This window comes from Homalodisca vitripennis, chromosome X (genome assembly GCF_021130785.1).
Source record: "Homalodisca vitripennis isolate AUS2020 chromosome X, UT_GWSS_2.1, whole genome shotgun sequence".
Taxonomy (NCBI): domain Eukaryota; kingdom Metazoa; phylum Arthropoda; class Insecta; order Hemiptera; family Cicadellidae; genus Homalodisca; species Homalodisca vitripennis.
This window is the reverse complement of record NC_060215.1, coordinates 96556873-96578599: the sequence shown is the minus strand read 5'-3', so window position 1 is coordinate 96578599 and position 21727 is coordinate 96556873.

Here is a 21727-nt window from a genome sequence, read left to right as displayed (position 1 = left end):
AATTTATATTTGAACAGTTTTAATTAGTGCTCTGTGGTGGTGTTGTATTTAAAAACATTTTTTGGACTGTCGGAATGCAACATTTCATCATCATCACATCAGCGGCTGGGGGGAGTGAGTAGCTGAATGTTGAAGCGGCGTGACTAACATTTCACGTGCAGGCAGCGTCTGAAGCCACAGCGCACGCTTCGGTCGCGCAGCTCTGTGCGTCCGACAGCCAGCAGAACCAACATAACCCGGCCGGCTTGTAATGTCCCGCGACTAACCTGTGTCAGCGTCTGGTCGTGGCCACCCAGTTCCAGTACTGCCCACCGTCAGGTTTGCTGTTTGCGCCTTCAGTTTTGGTGACGCAACTACGCTATAGCCCTGCGAGTACATTGCCTTCTTAAAACTCACGGCTCTTCGTTCCTGTACCTGGATCGACCATACTCGTTATTGGACTGCTATATTTTGTATTATAATTAGTTGTCCATTGTTAATTAAACTATCAATATTAAGATAGGTTCTTTTAATATATTACCACTGTGTCATATTGATAATTTTCAGGGAATATTATGGATGTCCTGATGAAAATGCCAAGTGTGGACTTAATTGTAAATAATACAAAAAAATCTCGATGACGAAATGGAAATGGTAGTTCTGTCATTATTGTCTGAACTAAACTGTATATCTGTAAATTTTGCCGATGTTAACCTCTCTAAGATATTGTCTGCACTAGGTGCATTAATTAAGGCTTATGATGAAATAGCTGATAATCGTAACTCACTAAAGTCTATTAACAATGAACTAAATTGTGAAGTAGCTTTCTTGAAGGCCAAACTGGACTCCGAAAAAGAGTCTAGAATAAATGATTTAAATGATTCTTTCAAGACCCTTGATATCTCTCAAGCTGAGATTGAAGTATTGCAGGGTGCTGTACACAGCTTGAACGACAAGTTGAAACTTTCCCAGCTGAAATCAAAAAATTTGGAAGCTGAAAAATTTGTCACTGTCTGAGCGAATTGATGACCTCGATTCGCAGGGTGAGCGCTCTCAAAACAAAAACTGATGAACTGACTAGTTGTAGAGATGGTTTGGTTAACAGTTTGAACAATCTCAGAAGTAAATCGAATGACTGGGACAAAAGGCGTTGGCTGGATGATGGTAACTTAAAATATTTTATCGATGCTTGTGACAAAAGTCTTTTGAATAGAGATGATATTTTAATAATTGACCCTCAGTAAACACATCTTTTGAAACTATCCTGCATGGAAGATACTGAGTCTCTCCTTGCACAGTTGTCAGTTAATGCAAGAACATATATTTTTGCTTGTATTAGTGATAGTACCAAAGGTTTGACCGACGACAGTGCTTCACACTGGAGTCTACTGCTGGTTGATAACGTCAATAAGTTGTCATTTCATTTTGATTCATCTAAATGTCTAAACCAGGTGCATGCAAAGACTGTCTGTCAAACTGGGTGTCTGTGAGTCCAAGTTCGTTGAAATGCCTTGTGCTCAACAGCGTAATGACTTTGAATGTGGGATCAACCTCATTGTAAATCTTAAGTTTATCCTTAATTTTTACGTAATACCTAAAGTTGCAATGCGTTTCTATGAATGGTACTGTCAATGCTTTGTATCAAAGCCTATTATTGTAACAAGTAGTTCCAAGCCATCTACAGATATAGAAAACAACCACTGCCTCTTCCCCTGAGCACACTCAGACACCCTTTCCTTCTACACATTGTAGTCAAGCAACAGAATCGAACAAAAGTGGAGAGTTTGATACCTAAACTCACTCTATTTCGATCTGAGTGTGGTCGGTGGGAAAATTCAGAAACCTAAAAAGTCTAAAAGAAGTCCAAAAAAGAGCTCCAAGCTTCAAAATTTGACAGAGTTAGCTGGAGGAGTGGACACTTTATAACTCTTATTCTGCACTCCAATGCGAGGAAACACTGTGCCATAACAAAAATAGCATGAATTCCGATGAGTCAAAAAGTAACTCATACTTTTTTCTAAGACTATTCGGAATAATTTGTTTTGTCTAAAATCAAAAACGGTACTATGGTCCCCAAGGATTTGACGAAGGTGTTGCCATCCAGGAAATCTGTTAATGCTGTTAATCCTAAAAAAGACTCTACGACAATCCTACAGTGTATGTCTACCAGTGAACTTGATAAGCATGTAAAATCTAGTCATAGGTGCTCATTTTAAGTGACTCTCATGGACGCACGTTGGTCACAGTCTAAACGCTGCCACTAATGATGAGTACGTAGTAAACGGCTATGATAAAGCCAGGGGGGGAAAACTTGAAGATGTAATTGATGGCAGCACCCATGTCGTTAAAACCTTGACGAATAATGACTATGCTGTTAGTAATGGCTGGAACTAATAACATCCCGACTGCTGTGATAACCTGTTAGACTCTTTCGAATATCTTATGAATTAATCTTAGTCATACAAATGCAGTAATATTGGGCATACCTAAACGATATAATAATACAAGTGTGAATCCCCCTCATTTCCGAAACAAATAGAAAAGCTTAAACTTTAGTGGACTCACATAGACATGCAACTTTTATATCTCTTGAAGGTGTTCCGAGGCGCTGTTACGCGGGGCGCGGGCTACACTTTAATATGGCAGGGAAACGCTTAATCGTGGACCTCGTTTTGGGTGGGTGCGCTCGGGCCTGGGGGGCGGTAAGTCGCGGAGCTCTTTTATCTACCAAACCTGTTGTTCATAAAAGAAACCATTTAAATTCGTCCTCAAACAGTATGGACAAACGATTCATGACTAGAACATGGTATAATTCCAACTTAAAACGAGATGGAAAGTTGCGGGTGTCTGGTGCCTCAAAACCCTTCTATAGCGGGGTCGTCGAGCAGTAATGATCTTAAGCCAAATTTATCAAAACCTAGATCGAGCTGCTATCCGGTGGTGAGAAGTGGAGTCTGGACCCATTCATCAGTACAAAATAATTTTTTATGGAAGAGCTGGGGCCGAGAGCTGAATACCTAACGGGGCGCTTCCCTTGCTTCGAATGGTCATGCCAGGGATGGCCGGGAGAGGGCCAATTGTTGTTTTCCACCAAAACATTTGTGGCCTTAAATCTAATGCCGATCTACTTCAGATCCATCTTCAATGTGAAAGTCATGACGTAGTATGTTTGACTGAACATAACTTGACTAGCGAGCAGCTTAATTGTTTTAGTTTACCTGACTTTCAAGGTTGTGTCATCATACTGTCGTGAGGCCCGGCTAAAAGGTGGAGTTGCATACTGACTGGATGCCACATTGAGTCGGGAGGCTGTTGATGTGTCTAGATTTTGCGTTGAAGACTTCTGCCAAATGGCTGGTGCCAGGGTGAGACTGGCATGCGGCAAATCTATGTTTGTCTTAGCTGTTTATAGGATTCCTACCTATAATTGCGAACAGTTCCTGAGCAGTATAAGTGATTGTTTAGACAGTGTTTTTTATCAGGAAAAACACCTAGTTGTTGTAGGCGACTTTAATATAGACTTGTCATCTGCGTCATCATGGTGTAAAAGATTTCTCCACACAATGGCCTCGTTTGATCTGCGTCATACAATCACATCCTACACTAGAGAGGTAAAAAACTCTAAGACTGTGATTGATAACATTTTTACTAACATAGATGATCGGCTGGTAAAACAGTGAGGTTGTGTTAACCGCATTATCTGATCATCATGGTCAGTTAGCTACTTTTAACCTCTCTGTCGCTGACTTGAACTCTGGCCCTTTGTACAGGTTATCACGTCAATTCACACCGCAAAATATTCGTAGTTTCCACTTTCATCTCAAAAGGGAGCTTTGGAGTGAAGTTTTTGAATTGGGTGGTCTTGATACATTGTTTGATGTCTTCATGAAATAAGTTGAAAATATTATTTTGATATTTCTTTCCCTTTACTCAGGAAGTCTATGAAAGGTAGAAACTCAACTTTGAAACCTAAACTTACTCCACAACTGTTATCTATGAAGGATCAGCTGCATTCTCTCTATTCTGACTCGAATCATCTAGAAGCAGCTCACCCTCTCCGATCTGAATACCGGCAACTGAGAAGGATGTACAAAAAGGAGATTCGTAAGCACAAGTCTGATGCTGTGTTAAATAGGATCCAGCAGTCTACCAAACAAAAACAAAGACAACGTGGGAAATCATCAACGACCTTAAATCATCCAAACAGTGAGCGAACTTATTTCATCCATCTGTCTGACGAGAAAGGATCCAGGATGTGGAACCCAATCTGGTGCTGAAGTGTTTAGTTCATTTTATTCCAGTATCGGTCAACCAATGTCTACAGGCAGTAGTATTGGGTCGTCGCACGGAGTTGTACAGCCGGAAATGATCAGTAAAACACTCTTCATTTTTCCTACCTCAGAAGAAGAGGTGATGAGGGAAAATTAGATCTCTAAAGCCTAAAAGTTCTGCTGACCTGATGAAATCTCTCCAAAGCTATTGAAGCATGTCGCTGATGCAATAGTCAAACCTCTTACGTATCTTATAAACTGTCATTCAACCTGGGTCAGTTCCCTTCATCACTAAAATATGCAATTATAAGACCAGTTCATAAAAGGGGACAGAAGGACGACTGTAACAACTATAGGCCCATCTCGCTCACTTCCACATTTGTCTAAGGTGTTTGAGCGCATATTCCTAACAAGACTCCTGTTATTCATGAATTCAAACCAGGTGTTTTCTTTGAATCAGTTTGGGTTTATGAAGAATAGATCGACATCTGATGCCATGCATTGTTTGGTTTCTTCTGTGGTTCAGTCCCTGGATTCTGGCTTGAAAAGTTACTGGGATCTTTTTCGACTTGTCAAAAGCATTTGACATGATTGATCATGACATCTGTTACGTAGGCTGTCTTGTCTTGGACTAAGAGGTGTCGCTCATTCGTGGATTTCTAGCTATCTTGGTGGAAGAGGTCAATTGGTTCAAATACCTTATGTGGATAGCAGTGGCTGTCTAACATCGGTTCGGTCATCACGGGCATTGGTCTCTAGGGGAGTTCCCAGGGGTCAGTGCTTGGTCCCATTCTCTTCCTTCTCTTTGTGAATGAGCTACTCAAACAGGTCACTAGAGGAAAAGTCTGCCTTTTTGCAGACGACACTACCTTTTCAATTTCAGCTCGGCATCACAATGAACTTGAGGTTGCTATTTATGAGGAGACAGGTGCTTTAATGCAGTGGTTTCAGGAGAACCGCTTACTCTTAAACAGTGAAAAAACTAAAGTCGTTGACTTTAAGATTGCGAGTTCTGTCGGTGATGATAACAGAATGTTTCAAATTGGTGATGATACAATCGAACCATGTCTTATCATTAAGTTTCTTGGGATTCATCGTTGACAGAGGTCTTAATTTTGCTCAGCAAGTTGATGCGGTCTGTAAAAGGATTAGCTCGGGAATCTTTGTGTTGAGGCGCCTGTCTGCTTTCGCTGGTACCGATGTCTTACTAGCTGCTTATTATGGCATTGTGTATCCTTCTTTATCATATGCCATTGAAATTTGGGGGCTTTGAGTGCACAAGGACCAAAGTATTATTCAAGCTTCAAAAGAAAGCCAATTAGATATAATATTTGGGAAATCATGGCGTTCTTCTTGCAAAACCTCTTTTTACTGACAACAACATATTAACTTTTCCATCCATTTACATTCTACATGTTGTCAAGTATGTCCATAGAAACTTACCTTTGTTCAAGTCTGACACTCTTCCACACATCTACGATCTCCGGGAATCGGGAAAAATCTCTGTTCCTAGGCATAAAACTGCTTTTTATGAACACCACCTTAAATATAATGGGATCAGGCTTTACAATGCACTACCGGGGGAGCTCAAGTCAGAGAATAATTTCAATTCTTTCGGAAACGGGGTAAGAAAATTCTATTACAGCGGTGTTGTTACAGCATCGGGGATTTCTTGTCCTGATGACGAATTGAATGTAAATAGGTATGGGAACGAGCTAGTTGTAGATAGCTCTTTTCTTATTGTAACCCATAGAAATGTGCAATGTGATAATCATATGTAATTACTGTTGTTGTACTGGATTACTTCGTTTATTTTTGGTTGACACTATTGTATGGTTGAAAAACTGTAAAAATAAAGATTTTTGAGTTTGAGTTTAACAGAATATTGATATGGCCAGGCTAATTTATCGTAACTACAAAAAGAATTAAACATTAAATATGCGTTAACGCATTTATAAATTGAGCTATAACATCAAAGACCACAACAATGTGACATTCAGAATTAAACTAGTTACGACTAATAATATGATACTACAAATATATGAGGAAAACACACTAATGCCTTTCAGAATTCTAAGTCGCACTAGTGTCGAGTAGTATAAGTTGACTAATTAGCCGATTATTTATCTCAAATAAAGACTACCTAGTCGGTAGTGAAGATGATTACTCAATAGTGTAAACAATGGCAGACTTGAAAGGCTACACAAAAATATTTTTTATTTGTTTGTATTATTTAAATTTGTTGACTTTTGGTCGGGTTTTGTAGAATGATAATGCATGCGCGCCGTATGAGTTCATTCTTGTGATAGATTAAATACGTCCAATAGAATTATATTTCTTGAGGTTTGTATTCCATACGGAGGAAAAAAGTTCTGTAGAAAGAAATTCTAACACTTCTGTTATTTTGATGACATGATATGTTTGAAACAGGTTTACTTTAAAAATATAAAGTTTAAATCGAGGATTGAGTGAAGCAGTGTTTATATAGTATCTATAATACGTATTCTAACATTAATACTGATTCACTTATAAGAGGCTGTGGTTCCCAAGTGACGCGCTTCTTTGTTACAGATCCAGATCTCACTCGTGTAACCTCTTGTAAACCATCTTCGTAGGGTTTTTAAAATTTGTGCTCACTAAAATAAACTGAAAATGTGTTTTCGTATTATAATTGACTTTTACGACTACTGGTCAGGAGCTGATTTGTCAGAATGGGTTAGACATGTAGCTCTTTATATATTTGTAATCGGTTTAATACTCCTAATAGGTTGTATAAGCGTGATGTTGTTTCGTGCCTATGGGAAGTGAAGAGGATGGATGAGCTACTTCCAAGATACACTGAATTGGACTAAGCAACAATTTCAAATTAAGTATTTTACTGTAAATTTATGTAATTTAAAATTATTTGAAATGCAATTTATGTCATTTAAAATTATTTGAAATGCAATTTATGTAATTTAAAATTATTTGAAATGTAATAATGTTCATATATACAATTTAAAATTATTTGAAATGTAACAATTTTAATGTGTAATTAAATATTACTAGTTAATGTAACTGCATCTGTATATCTTTATTATATTGTTACACAATCCAGTAAGTACAAACAAATGAATTTCTGTTGTTTCTTAAAAAGCTTATAATAATTAGATGGAATAACTTAATATTTTTTAATTAATTAAGTCAGTAGTCTCTCTCTCTTCTTTTCTACCTGCAAAAGGCCTATAGCATAGATCTATCATAAAATAGGGTGAATAAAAGTATGTAGCCTATGTGAACTTTAATTCTAATGTAAAATGTGCATGAAAAACAAAATTTTTAGTTTTTTAACTCTTAATTGTTACCAAACTTAAATACTTTAAGTTAGTTTACGTCATTCAGTTAAAACTAGGTTGTTTATAGGCCTATAGAAAGTGAGTGTTTTGAGTTTGTCATATTCAAATTGCAGGTTAAAAATAAGTCTTTAATTTTGTTACGTAAAATTGGTTCGTAAAATTTAACACTGGATACAATAAAAACCCATATGGATTGGATTTTTTAATCTTAATTGTAAAGAGTATCTTAAATCATAACAGCTGCAACAAGTGAGTCTTAACAGATGAAGCAAACCCACTGCGGTTCTATGCACATTGTGTGTAAGCTCGAAGAGAATTCCGCAGTAAGAGTATTGGACCGTATAGTTCTGACAAACAAATTTGTTTAATACAATTGCTCTACGGTAAGGAATATGCAATTTAGAAGAACCAGTAAGGGGGTTCCTAATGCCATTTTCAACACGTCCAGAAAATATTTTGGGAATCCTGTTTTGAAAATGGAGAAAGGAAAGTCAAAGTTCGGAAAGCTCATATATAATTAAACTTTAACATTATATAATAAGGCAAGATATGCTCAAATATCGCAATTTACCCAAAATAAGGTGGTCCAACTTGGTCAGTGTTCATGCAGTTATCAGATCCTATATATAAATAAATTGCGGCTTTCTTCAAATGTGTCAAACAACTTTTTAGCTGCATACCAGAAATATGGGTTGTACTTTTAAATAAAACAGATATAGTTAAAAAGTAGATGAAGTAGCTCCAATTGCTCAAAACGTAGCTATAACTATTCCTGCCTAATAAAGTTTAAGAGAAATTGTAACTCTACAAAGAAGACAAAAGCTTATGGTATGTACAAGGTAACATACATTAATTTTTCCAAAAGCGATACCGTTATATGAAAATAATATAAGAAATTTAATCCTGAAATTTCAAAACATTAAACTTTATTAGCATACAGAAAAAAAGTGAAAATATGAGATCTTACAGAGGAAATAAAACAGATATATGGCCTATTTGTTCAGAAAACGCCAAAAATACTTCACATCTGCTTTACAAGTACCAACAGAGTTTGATACAATAAGGAGGAGAGAAAGAAAAGTGTTTGTTGACAAGGATGTTGAAGAAACACACTAAATTATCAGGTACTTAACAGACACTTCAGATCCTGCCTAGTAACAGGGTACTCTCAGAAATTTAAAGAGTCACTAAACTATCATTGTCATTTCTCAGTAATTCTGACAGCGTCACAGGAAGTTGGTGAGCCCTTCTCTGTATAACTATATAAGTTGCACTTGATCAAGATGTGTTTTATACACAGACTACAATTTTGCATCATGCGCATGAAGGAGGTCCTCATGGCTCATTAAATAGCTGTGAGAAAGAAGGTTACGTCCTATCCATAACTGGCATAACACCAGCTCCTATTTGCGGCTGAGGAGTCGAGAATTCCCAAGGTATCACAGTTTATTTGATATTTCACAACTTGTTATCGGTAATTTATGACCAGGATCTTTGCCAATCCTCTCTTAATAGCTTCTTTACAGTGACTTTTCCATTTGTTGGTATTAGGTGTTAGATAAAGGGTGATAGTTCCACCGCATTTCATGTGGCTCTATTCGCCAGCTCATTGCCAGGGATTCCTGCATGCTCGGGTATCCACGTTGGAACCACATGAATATTTATTGTCACCAGATCATGTAGAACGTTTTTTACTTTACTGATGGTTACTTGTTTTTAGTATAAGTTAGTATTGCTTTTAAACCGTTCAACGAGTCAGAACAAATTACTAACCTACCCGTACTGGGAAACGCAATATTTAGTGCCTTTTAAATAACTATTAGCTCTGCTGAAGAACATTAAAGCCGCAGGGGGAAGACAAAAATTGTTTTCAGTGCTTGCAGTTTCCTTGCTGATGTATTTACATTATTATTGTTCTGCAATGTTTGGATTGACCATGGGGTTTATTGATGCCATGACTATGCTGTACTGAAAGGTTCTGAATACAGAGTTTAGTCAGAGTAGCTTCTGCTGTAATACCAAAGGAGATAGGAGCATTCGAAAGAGCTTCTTATTTTGTAAAAGAGAAGCATACACGTTCTATCTGCACCTCATCTGGTCCCTGTGATAGCTCTCAACAAATCAATTCGCCGTAAACATTTTACTATTAGATCTTTCGAATGTGACGCCCAGTTAAGTTTGTTATCTAGAGTAATCCCTAAGATTTCACAGTTTGTGTTGTTGGTATTTGAGAAAAATTTCATGATTTGACAGGAATCTAAAGTTTGAAATAATATCACTTAAATACTGCTTTAATTGTTTCATTGACTTATGTGAAAGGAAAAAGTTTCCATAATATTTCAAACTTTAATTTATTTTAGCAGAGGTTTGCATTGTTTTAAGGCTTTTAGGTACATTTTTGAGTGTTGCGTTTGGGAAATGAGATTTAGAAACATTCTTTAGTGAAAAACTGTTTAAGGCTCACTTTAAGATAACAGGGATAAAATGATCCTATTTCTGTATCAATTGAACATAAATTAGCGTATAAAATATACTATTTAATTGTTATAGGAACATTTACAAGAGCAAAAGATTAATAATACTATTGGAATTTTAAAAAGTGTTAAAGCTAGTGTTTTTAATAACTTAAGATGTGCACCTAGTAATTTTCAAATTGTTTTATTCATAATTTGCAGGTTTACAGACTCGTATTATTAATTTTTAACCTCTGTGAACAACTAACAATAACTTCTACTTAATTATTGAAAAATTGCCATAGCATCTTGTTAAACTTTCTGACTATTGATGATTAATAATTAACATGAGTGTTTAGTAATAAATAATTATTTTATTTTAAGAGGGTGCCCGTATTCTAAAAGTTCAGTGTTGAGGGGGTCCAACAAAAGCATAAGCAAGCAGCCCTGTACATTCCACAAAATATTACAGACAACACTGTGTTCCTATATTCAGAAATATGTAAAGAAACTTTTCTAGAAAATTAAAAGTGACTTTCAAAGTTTGAAACACTGGTGCGACAGAAATACAACAGTTTTAATCTCTTCCAAAACAAACAACTACTTTAGATAATTGTAGTTTTTACATGTTAGCAAGTTTACACCACAATCGAACATTGCTTACACATTTAAATTGTTGAAATATTTTGCTCCGGTGTAATGAGTTGCTTACAAAACAGAATTTCATTGTCTAAGCAATGTTTCAACGCATTGTAAACTAGACAACAGATGTTTGTCAAAATATAGTTTGTATTTTAGTGTTTATGGTTATAATTATAGTATTATACCATATACCACTACATCCAAGAAGTGGTATATGAAATTTTATACCCTGTGTCAATTTACTTAAAATAATCATATCTACTCTATACTATTGACCACTATGTCACAGACAGTGAAGCAATATCGTGGACCTTTACAGATGGAGGATTAATTGTGCCCCTGTGGCGCATTATAAATGTGTATGCAAAATTGAGAGGGGTGCAACGCCTAAACAAATAAATTTTTATAGAATACAGTAATATTTATGAATGTGTAACAATAAATTCATAGCCTATTAAACGAAAATGATACCATTCTTTTTACAGCAACAATATGATCTGCTGTATGAATATTACTAAAATATAAAATACTTTATTTGCTTAAAATTAAGTTTTGAATACACTACCTTTTAATTTTGAAGTACAGAACCCACAGTTTGGCATCAAGAAAAGTAAATGCCTAAGACTATAAACCATATTCAACATGATAGTCTTGGATGGTATTCAATGGATTTTAACCAAAATTGATATGACATTGTATGGCTCAAACATTTTAAAGAAAAAAGCAAAATCCTAAACTTATAAGGTCATGGGATGAGCAAAATTCACTTTAATTTAAAGGGAAATTTGACATTTTCCTAAAATTTGCATAATTTAAATAAATGTGACATCGTTGTCCTCATACGTTATTTCTGATAAGTTATTACCTTGGGAGAAAAGACAATACTTTGTACCAAGAAAAGATTGGGTTTAAAATGTACAGAAAAATTAAACAGAGAGAGCATACCACCATAATTCACAAGCTGGGTGGTACTTATCTAGGGCAACACCGATCAACAGTACTGGATTAACAGGTAAAAAATTTATGAATATTTAGAAAAATCTTGTTGGCATGACTCAGTTATTAGCTATTCATTGTGTCGGTAATGTTGTGGGCCGGAAAAATGGTGTTATTCACTATAAAGAAATGAAGTTTCAATGACCATTGGCTTATTTCCTTCCTTCTTTTCAATGAAATTCTTTTTAGACATCTTTTCCAACACTTAGATGGCATGACTAGAGACTAGCTTTATTTACTGGAGTTATTGGAAAATCCTTCCCAACTAAGAGAAATTACCTGTTGTTGACTTTGAAAGAGTTTTATTTATAAAGATCAACTTTTCTAAACCTGATCTCAACAACGACCAGAAGTACTTATTGGATATTGTTAAAGCCATAAAGAACGAATAGTGAGCCGGAACTTTCTGTAATAAATCCAGAATCTTTTATTCACTGTGGTTGACTTGCGCTAAACATGCTCTGCAGCTACTTATTTATTTATTTATTTTACATGCACTGTTACAGGTAAAAAAACCTAATTACAACAGAGCAGTACTAAAAACTAACACTTGTAGGCCTAAGCAAGAAAAGGTATTCATAACAAAAACTATTAAACTCAAATCAACATATACAAATAGTATACATAAAGATAATAAAAATAAACAAGGATACAATCACTTATTAAATAAAATGAAAAACTACGGTATATAAGTTATGCCAAAATATGGTTTGTATAATTATGGGTATAAATATTTATATATCAAGCACAGTTAAACATACCGTTCTGAACTCACTTAAGCTATTGTAAAAAATATCTAAATGTTGAGCAATTGAATTGTAAAGCCACATCATTGAGCAATAGGAGAGCTGGCTAATATATTAGTTCTAAAAAAAAGGTATAGCAAACAAATGGTGGATTCTAGTTTTAATTCCAGGAACATGAAAATGAATTTGCTGTGGAGAATATAGATCCTTAACTTCATTTCTAACAAACATTTAAACAAATGAGTTAGCAATAACAAATTATGTCTGGACTGAAGACGACATTTCAATCCAATATGGCTGACTGGCTACAGTCTTAGTATAGTGACCTCCATTGAAAGTAGTGTTATAAGTGGTAATTGTCCAACAAACATTACTAAACTTGTGCACAAACCTTAACTGGAACAATCGTGAGTCTACTCACCAATTAAACTCCACCAAGAAACATAAATTTACAACAAAACTCAAGAAAAATAAAAGCTGACCTACTTCACATAGGCGGCATATTAATAACGTTTTTATCATTTTTATAAAGAACTTCTCAAGAATCCACTAAGCAAAATATTAACTCAATCCAAAAAGTTCTTAGTAATCTGAGTTGTTGATAAAAACTGACAAGTCTAATTTATAATTCAAATTAGCCTAAATGACCAACAAGTGACGTCACAAGAATTGGCCAACTCACAAGTGCTGAGAGTCTCCAACTCAGCACCACCTGTGACAGTTGCTAGTGTGTCAACTCTGTCTGCTGCTGCTGAGTCTGCAGTCCCACAACTGACTTCACACACTTGTAAACACTGCTGTATACTACCATCTCACTCTCACTGATTGCCTAGATTATTCTATATGATAAAACCATAAGACAATCTCAACATCCATATCACTGTCACATTCACATTCAGCTTCCATTTTTTTCTGTCTTCTGCTTGTTCTTTTGCGGTTTCTTATCTGATTTTTCTGACGATGCCGCTTCATCTAAACCTACTAAGTCCTCGGGACTGATGCTCTTCCCCGGAGCTACATCCATCTTCCTATTCCTTCCCTTATTACTTTTCGAAGTCCACTGGGCCCTTTTCTCTTCTAAAGATTCCAAAAAGGAGCTTTCAATATCATTCTCAATCATGGGTGCATGAGGAATTTTCTTTAAAAGTTCATCAACACTATTTGGATAGATTCCACATGACTTGAAACCAGACATTAGATTAGTTTTAGAATTAGGCTCATTAAACTCCAAAAGCTTTTTAAAAAGGAGGGGAAAATCCTGCTTTTGGAGAGTTGAACATGTGAATCCACCATTCTCTTTCCAATCCGTCAGTATTTTTCTCCAACGCCTTTTAAGAGGGGCAAAAAATGCCACGTCAAGTGGCTGGGTCAAGTGTGTACTATTTGAAGGAAGGCAAACAAAGCTTATATCATGGGCTTGACATAAATTTATCATATTTACTGAAATGTGAGAAAACAAGTTGTCACCTATGACCACCTTCTTGCCTGGCAACCTTTTGAGGCGAGGTAAAAGTAAACTCTCAAACTATTCATTAAATGATACTGCCTCAAACCAGCCTGATTGAGAAACAGGTATATCTAGCTCCTGAAGGTCCGTTCTGTGTCCAAGTATCCCACATATTCATTGATTTGTATACTACAAAGGGAGGTAGAATTTCCCCCGGGATACTTTGAACCACGCTTGATTATTACTTTCTTTCTACCTGGATCATCTGTTAGGTTTGACTCATCGTAATTCCAGATATTTTGGAGTGGAACACCTTCTGTTACATGTTTCAGGTTTTCTACATATTCTGTTAACATTTCTTTAGATATTGCAGCACGGCTCCTTTTTATGTTTGCAGCAAATCGAGATCCAGTTAGTGCTGGGTATCTTTTAAGGAATGATTTAACCCATTCTGAACCAGGCACATTATTTTTAAACTCCTTAACTCTTTTTCCACATTTATCAAGATAGGACTTGGCGATCATTCTTAAGTCAAAAGAATCCACAGGAAAACCAAAGTCTCCGCACCGGGATATACATCGAACAAATGCAGATTCTTCTTGATCATTAAATACTGTTGGTTTACCACATGGTTTGCAATGCCGTCCTTTAAGGTGATTAAATATTGTTTTTCTTGGTATCTTGTATATCACTTCAGCCTGGTGATGAGTTATGTCACCATTTCTAATTTGTTCTATGCATTCATTCACTTTTTCCACAGAATAATCACGGTATTTCCTGGTTCGAGGTTTCCTTTTATAAATCCTTGGCATGCTGAAACAAAAACTAATAAATTAAAAGCATGAGAAAAATCATACAAAAATGTGGGGGTTACTTTACTCCAACAATATTGTGGAGTAAAGTAACCCCATTAGTCACAAAATTTAACCTCAAATTGTTAAACATCACATAATTAATAGAAAAAAGGATAAAATGCTCATGAAATTCAATGTTTAGCTTAAAAATTAGTGTAGGTTTACATAGATATGTCTCTTATCTTAACAATGAAGCTCACAATCCGTCTAGATGTCAAAGACATAAATATTAGGAAAATGACACTTCCAACTTTAATCTCAAACTAAACAAACAAGAAATGGCGGGAATTAATGTTCTTTCTCTCAGATCATACAGCAGTGTAACCAACAACAAAATAAAAATATCCCCAGTCAAATCTGATTAGTGTGTTCTGATCCATAAACTTATAATCTTTTTTCGAAAATGGAGTAAAGTAACCCTTGGTGGGGCCAAGTACTGTAAAAAATGACATCTGGAGATGAAATTCATTTCAGTAGTGGGGACATTGTTTTTGCTAAACTAAAAAAACTACCCATACAGGCCAGCAGTTATAGAATCTATTTTAATATCAGACAATAAATAAAAAAATCCAAGGTTGAACATAACATTTTTTGGAGACTACACAACTACCACTGTCAAACAAGCTGCTTTGGTCCCATATATTGAGAGTAATCCAATACACTGTATACCTAAAACCAATAATGCGAGAAATATAAAATTTAATGATGCTCTCAGAGAAGCAGAAGCTGCTTTTAGAAGGCAGAAAAAATTTTGTAAAACTAATGTAATAAAACCTCAGGAAATAGGATTTGAAAATAACTTCAACAATGATAAAATCAATAAAATCAATACCATACAGTGACAACTTACTTTTCCCCAACTCGCTCTTCTGAAAGCCGTAGAATATTAAAGTCTCACAGCCCAAATGAAATCCTTAACAATTCCATCATAGCTCTGGAGAACAGTCTTATCGAAAACGAAGATGATAAACTCACTATGGCTGCGACAATAGGTTCAGCACTGCTGGAGGAAAACAAATGTTTGAGAGACCAAATAACTAATGTAGAAATCAAGTTAGCTTGTTTACAGTGCAAACTAGCCAAGATTGAAGCAATGGCTACAGAAGAGGATAAATATCTTGAGAAAATTGAAACTCTGGCTGAAAAACTAGCCAATATTCAAACTCAGATGGAAAAAGAAAAGAAATTTGTAATTGAAATTCAAAATATATCTGAAGACCACGACAGGAAAAAGGAGTGATTTTTTTTTCTGTGAGTTCTTAAAGAACTCAAACTGATTTTACCACTCAAACTGATAGTTGTGGATCTTCGATGCAAGATGAGCCATAAACCATCTTGCTGGAAATAGCCCAAATTAAATCCAAACAGAACATCATGGAGACTAACATTAAAGACTTGAACGCTAAGCCTCAATGCCGCTGCTCATTACACCAGGCAAAGCCAAATACTCATGGGCAAAGCACCCAAACTGGAAAAACAACTTCAAGATATTTCAAGTCACATGAACATATGAAAATATTGGAAGATCTAAAGTTATGAAGAACAAATGGGGTAAACAAAAAGACCAAATCAGTGTCTCCCTTCAGTTGGCAAAGTTCAAGAAAGATTTGAGAAAAACTGACACCAGTGAGAATGTCAGCCCAGTCTTTAAGGCCAATCGACCGAATCCCATTGAAAAACCCACAACACCCGCTCCATATGCACCTACCCCTGTAGCACCTACCTTAACGAGAAGACCTCTCATCACCTCGACAAAACTAATGCCCTCAGAAACCTTCGCAGAGTTTTATGATAAAAATATTGAGAAATTCGAAGCCAACTACTACAATAAACATCTTTCCACTACAGAAATGAACATTGCTCCTTTTTTAGAACCAGCCAGCAGCATCAGACCTCAAAACATAATAAATAATGCATCTTACTTGGCACAAAACAAACCCGCAAAACATAAAACATATAATCTAACAGTTGTTCATCAAAATATACCAAATTTATTGAACAGATCAAATAGATTGGTACACTTTATAAAAAAAGCTGAAACCGACACCTAATGTATTAATTCTAAGTGAACATAGCCTTAAATCATATGAAATTAAAATAATACTACACTAATACCTGGATGTACTCTTCAGGCATATTTCTGTAGGGATAAACAAAAAAATGGGAGGGATTGCAATATATGTACAGGAAGAGCTAGAAAAAAATACCTTTAATATTAATGTTACCCAATATTGTAAAGAACTCGTATGCAAAATAGCTGTGGTGAAAGTCGCTCTTAACACCACCTGCATCTATATTATTGGTGCCTACAGATCACCATCATCCAACTTAGATGAGACACTTGATATTATTTCAAAAACAATTGATAACATAAAACTGAAAAACTCAGAGCTTCTAATCATGGGAGATATTATTGTGGACATTTTAAAACCCAACAGAAGAGCAGGTAAATTAAATGAGACCTTGGCTTCTCACAATATCCATATGCTGGGGCTACCACCTACTAGGGTGACCTCCAACACCATCGCATCAATTGATTGGATCTGCACTAACATACATAGGGAACTACTAACTGCAATGGTGCATCATTGTGGTCGATCAGATCACACAGCTTAAGTTTGTACAATCAACATAGAACACACAATAGAGAATTTCAGTAGCTCATATCACAGTTTTAAGCCAGAAAACCTCTATGAAAAATAAATATCGTAAAAATCTTTTTTGAATTTTTTTATGTTGGATATATGTATATTATAGTGTGGAGACCAAACTGGTGCAGCATAATCTAACTGAGATTGTACTTAAGTAAAATATAGTGCTTTTAACGTGCAAACTGAGGCAAACTTATGACTTTCCCTTAGTATTAAACCTAAACTAAAGAAAGTCTTACTAATGATCTTAGTGATATGTTTAACAAAAGTCAATCTAGCATCCAGTATTACACCCAAATCATTCACTTCCTGAATCCTATTTAGAGCCATCATATTTAATTGGTAATCAAAAAGAATAGTATTAATGTTTTTGGAAAAGGTAAGAACATGACATTTAGATACATTAAAGGAAAGTTTATGAGTATTGATCCAATCATGTATGGCTACCAGATCTTGTTGAAGAGATACACCATCTTGTATGACTCTTTATCACTTTATATATTTTCAAATCATCAACATATAGAACGGTGAAACCACCTTCATGACACCATCAATTACAATATTAAAAATAGACGGACCCAGATTGGAACCTTGGTGCACACCTGATGTGACATCAAACAAATCAGACTTGCAGCCGCAATACCACACATATTGTTTCCTTTGTGTAAAATAGCTCTTAAAAAAATGTAATAGATGATTGGAAAGACATTTTATTTAGCTTGGCCAGTATTACTGCACAATCAATTCTGTAAAAAACTTTACATAGATCTGTAAACATAGTGTCAACCTGAAAACCTTCATCCATGTATTTAGAAATATATTGGGTAGAATTTATCAGATTTGTGACTGTTAAGCGACCCGGACAAAAGCCACGTTGGTTAAGTGAAATATTACCTTACCAAAGATTTTGTCATGTAAAATTATTTCAAAAACCAATACAGCAACGGGTATAATATTGTTAATCAATTTAGTATCTCCACCTTTATGAATTGAGAGTAATTTTAGAAACTTTCCAAAACTGAGGAAAGGTTGCCATCTTGAGACAAAGATTAAAAATAAAACAGAGGTTTAGCTAAAATATCACTACACGCTTTAAGAATATACTGGGAATGAGATTAGGACGAGATGATTGCTTGGATTTAAGACTTTTTTTAAATAAAGAAACAGCTAACATCAAGAGTACCCACATTGCAGCAAGGCAATAATGGAACTTCTTCCAAACACATGGGTGAATCAATTTCATCAACAATAGGAGGTGCCAAAAAATTTACAAAGAAAACTCTGCAAAACCCCCTGCCTCATCCTGGGAGTTAGTAAACTCTACATTATTATAAGTCATACTGTCAGAGGATTGCACATGCTTTCTCACACTTTTGATATAAGACCAAAACTTTGTTGGGTCCCTGCACATTGAGTTTTCCATGCTAACAATGTAATTGTCATAAGCAACTTTAATGTCTCTCTTAACTCTATTCATTTCACAAACTGAACCTTCTTGTGAGTTATATTCTGCACACTAATGCACCAGTATGGTTTCATTATAAAATTAAGAACTCTGTGAAGCATAGACCTTTACACTTGTTTAAAATTATTCAAACTTTAAGGGACCTATCTGAGGACGCCTGGAAGATAATCAGGTAGTTCAATAAAATGTCTATTTCGCCCATCCAGAACAAAATATGTCCATGTCAGTAGATGATTCATTTCACAGAGAGTTGACCTTCAGAAAGGTTCTGAAAGCAAGAAATCTACCATCAGATGAGACAGCTGTATGAGAGTTTTTGTACCAAAACTGAACTTCTGTGCTTTAAATTACACTGAAATGATTGAGTGGTCTAACTGTACACTTTCATATCTATCAATGATAGAATATTTAACTAATTTCAATATTCTGTCATTGCTTAAAGCAAAACAGTTGCCACAGTTTGAATTCACCAAGTTCTCTTCCCACACTCAGACAGTTGAGAGGTGTACAAAATTGGTGACTGAGTCTTCAGAGGTGTTTGGCAAGGTTGCAAGGAGTGGCTACAATAGAACCACTTCATTGTTTCACGCCTCAATGCCAAAACTTACTACTAAGTCTGATTTCAAACCCTAATATTGTTAGCTGAAGTTTTTTTTTTTTTAAGTTTAATTTATGTTTATAATTATAAACATATTGTTTGTTGTGAATATTATAAATTGCTGTCCTTTATGGTTGTGTGGATGGGAAGGGCAGGGTAGGACTCGAAGTGCAGCTACCTCCTTGTGGTGAGTTCTAGGTTGTAATGTAATCAAGTTATTACTATTCCCATTAAAAGAGAAGAGTTGTACAAAGAACAATTATGCAGAAGTAAATAAAAGAACAATCAATATTTTTGAAACATTTGGAGAAAAAAAACTTTTACATAAATAAGTTTAAATCCGGCCATTTTTTGGTTTTCTTAAGTTTAGAGCCAATGTGCAACCTAAAGATACCTAAAGCTTCTAATATAAAGGGACATGAAATACTAGTTGCCTAGAAACAATAAAGTGGTATTAGAACTAAAATGAAAAAATTATGTAGATAAAATGTTTTGAAATTAGCAGTCTTTCACTGAGCGACCTAAAGAAAACCAACAAAACATTTTTCCTTGATCTGGTTGTTATAGAGCAAATCTTTTTCATTATTAGAATCCTGATATCGAAAAATATTTTTTTTGCCTTACCCTAGTATTAATCCAAAATGTATAGTTCCAAGTTACTGACATGTGTATGAGTAACATTTTTAATAAGTTGGTTACAAATAAATTTCAGTCAGTAATAGTTTTATGAATATCACCTGAAATGCCATCTAAATAAATGAAACCATATTTAATTTAGTTGGACAAAAACATAAACATATTCATCAGTTTCTCTACGTTCATAAGGACACTTTTTGTTTTTGTTTGAATTATGTTAAGAATTTGATCGTAGGCTGTCATATAAATAATTGTTATTACAAAATAAAATATTCCTTTCTGAACAAAAGCACAACCAGTTTAAATGATTATATCACCCTCATTCAGTACCACCAATTCAACCTGAGGACGTTATCCACTGAATCTAATCCTACCTCAATTCAAACACCATGATTCCTCGCCTTGACAATCTCAAACGATACCACCAATGAATCCTGAGAACGTCAGGCAATCTTCAAAGATTAGAAAACAAGTTCTCAAAGTTTCAATTTTGTGGATTATTTATACTAAGTAGGGGAAAGTCTTGTGTCTGTACTGTATATTTGCAGCTATAATATTATATTGTCACTAAAAAAGTGTTACTAAAAAAATCAACAATCTTACTTCTTATACTTTTTTGTGTTCCTTATTTAATTACGTAAAAATGCACAATATCCTCTTTGTGCTTTCCCCCACTAACTCACTTTGAAAGCCAATGTGCAGGAATTAGGAAATAAACTAAAACTCTGAAAGCAATAGAGCAAACTTATTCAAAAGCACTTTATTTTGTTTGTCTAACATATACCTACAAAATAGTTCCTTGGACATTTGTCTGAAGATCCCTTAGTTTTGTGGTATTGTATTACTGTGTTTCTATGTAATTTTACTGGTTGTTTTAGTATTGAAAAAGTCTATTAATATTAATGGAGATGAATAGCTAAAATATGATTGAAATAGAACTTATATGTTTTAATCTAAACTTTAAAATGAAATGCATAAATATAGTATCTAATGATAAATAACTTTAAACCATTCGAAACAATGACATTTCTACAGGCTTGTGCAAGACATAGTGACGACTCTACGGAGGTAATAGCTTACTCAACTAATGCCAAATGATGAAAGTAATTCTTGGAAAACTGGATTTCTCTTTATTGATTATAATTCTCAGCTTATTATAAGATGAGCATCTACCAAAATGTTTCTTATCCCACTCCTCCTTTGACTATCATTTCCAGTAATTTAGAAAATCAAACGTAATAGAATGGGTAAAAAGGAGTTTATCAATACTTCTTTGATATATTTCAATTTGCTTATATAAAAAAAATGTTGATAGTATCCTTACGCATCCAACATTTTTGTAATTCTCTGTTATCATGTAACACTTCAATTAGTATTAATAAAATCTCATTTCCAACAATGAACGTACTAGGGCTGGCAGATCTAGAAACTCTTCAGAAATACTTATACTAGACAATGTATTTCCATCTGTGTGTCAAGATACCACCAGGTAGGTTCTTCACTAATGACAACATCAAGATGACGGTCGTCACTGTCAATTCCTAACCATTCCTTCAAGTATCCAATTTATATTTTTGTTTAAACCCACTAAAATATTTACACATTTCATATTTACATTTGTTCACCAAAACGGCCTACATGTGAGTAAATCCTG